This window comes from Nerophis lumbriciformis, linkage group LG06 (assembly GCF_033978685.3).
Source record: "Nerophis lumbriciformis linkage group LG06, RoL_Nlum_v2.1, whole genome shotgun sequence".
NCBI lineage: Eukaryota > Metazoa > Chordata > Actinopteri > Syngnathiformes > Syngnathidae > Nerophis > Nerophis lumbriciformis.
The window spans coordinates 47,971,509-47,973,626 of NC_084553.2; the positions used below are offsets into that span (position 1 = coordinate 47,971,509).

At 37.2% G+C, this 2,118-nt stretch overlaps 1 non-coding gene across 1 annotated transcript; it reads right to left on the minus strand.

Annotated features, from left to right (window-relative positions):
* Positions 1-1,530: 1,530 nt before the first annotated feature.
* Positions 1,531-1,602, minus strand: trnaq-uug (transfer RNA glutamine (anticodon UUG)). The gene has a single exon. It is a non-coding gene; the product is annotated as a tRNA-Gln (tRNA).
* Positions 1,603-2,118: the final 516 nt, after the last annotated feature.

A 2,118-nucleotide genomic window follows, 5' to 3' on the forward strand; every position in this document is an offset into this window, starting at 1 on the left:
GGCTCGTCAGGCTGTTTCATCAGAGAATTTATTTTGATGTATTTATTTTTCTGAAATAGCATTTCGTGTTCTGACTTAGTGCTCCAGTCATAGACAATAGCCAATTAAAAGGTTATGTCTGTCAATCATCAAACTGTACCTATAATCAAAATGATGAAATGGGAACTGCACTTAAGCCCTCTAAAAAACATCCAACTCGGAATTAGTTGACCAATAAATTATATACCCAGAAGTCATTTTTTAAATTGTATCTCTTTAAAACATTCTGTAAACATGCATATCCTCTGAAAATATGCCTTATAATTGCCACAAACTGGAATATACGTTTTTTAATCAGGATACAATATTTTTATTTTTTTTAATATTTAAACGGTTTTATGCAATAGTAGATAAAAATTGTACTAGGAATGCAAATGATGCATGTGTTTGGAAATGGATGATTCATTTTAAGTTTTTTAGAAAAAGACATATCATGGAATGATATTTGGAAAAATTACAATAAGCCCTTTAGAATAGGCTGACTCAATTTAACATCTTGAATGGATTGTATTTGAGATCTTCAAAGTTGTTTAAAATAGGTACAGTAGATACCAAGTTAAATATTAAGTGTCGGATAGCTGAACAAACTATTATATATTTTCTGTGGGAAGAGTTGTGGTCTGTTGTGAGAATTGTAGTCCAATTGTCCATACTAGGCCACCGTATATTGGGGAAACAAAACAACCATTAAGCCGACGCATGGCACAGCATAGACAGGCAAACTCTTCAGGCCAAGACCAGACTCAGCTGTCTCCTGACACCTCAGGGAAAAATGACATTCCTTAGAGAACAAAAACATTTACAGATTCTGGACAGGGAGGATGGATGGTACGAATGAGGGGTGAGGGAAGCCATCTATGTCAAGGTTGAAAAACCATCCCTGAAACCATCATGTCTGCGACACCACCTATCTACCACATACAAAACTGTCCTTTCAACCATTCCTAAAAGACTCTGCAATTTAGCCTCCAACAAATAACAGGAGTTAGAAACATTCTGGTTACAGAAGGTGACCAGAATGCCATTTGTTTACAACTGAATGGAATGCTTACATGGGGGATTCTGACTATTTTGGACTCCACAGCGATCATTCTGTCACACAATACCTCAATGCTAACGAGGGCAAATTACGCTTCAACGACAGTCATTGGCTTTGACAGTAGGATTGCTCGTTTGCATCAAAACAGTTGTTTTTCTCACTACAATAGGGCAAAACCATCCTTGCCCGGGCACACCCACCTAGTTTTGGAGCATAAATATTTGGGGTTTAGGCACCAACCGCTAGACTAGATCTGAACAACCTAAGTCTATGAGCACAAAGTGATGAAGCCTACTCGGATGAGAAGCGTAACGTCTTCTAAGACAAACCGAACAGTGCAGTTGCAATCACTTGAATGCCCTGAGATTACAGTGACCTGGATGAATAAGAACATTCATAGACATATAAGGTCAAAGGTTCACCTTAACAAACTGAGGCAGACAGGTAAAGATAGGTTCCACCGAGACTTGAACTCAGATCGCTGGATTCAAAGTCCAGCGTGCTAACCATTACACCATGGAACCACTTTCTACCACGCTTGGTAAACTTGGGGTCGGACTGGTGTGTAACAAATATGACGTTCAACTTCCAGATAAAATGAAGCACCTCTACAGCACTAATCTAAATCTAAGCCTTGACAATTCTAAATGTAAAAATGCTTAATTTACATACACAACAGCTCATTTTAACCTTCTAATTGCTCAGAGACTAGTAAAAGTGGGTGCACAGAGATTTGACCTCAGATCACTGGATTTGAAACACACAGTAGAAATTAATTTCATGTTGTTGCTCTTGGGAGATAAGGCTATTACAGGCAAACAAGTATCTGTCTATGAATGGTATTATTTCAATTATATATATATTGTGCATTGCAATTTACAATCTAAAGGAATGGACATTGCTTTAAATGTTCTCAATATTGCACTTCCGTATTATGAAGAGAATTGAAGTGTCCATCAATTTATGTAAAGATCAATTTATTAACACATTATACCAAGTCACTTCCATGTGTGTTGAACATACTTGGCCAATAAAACTGA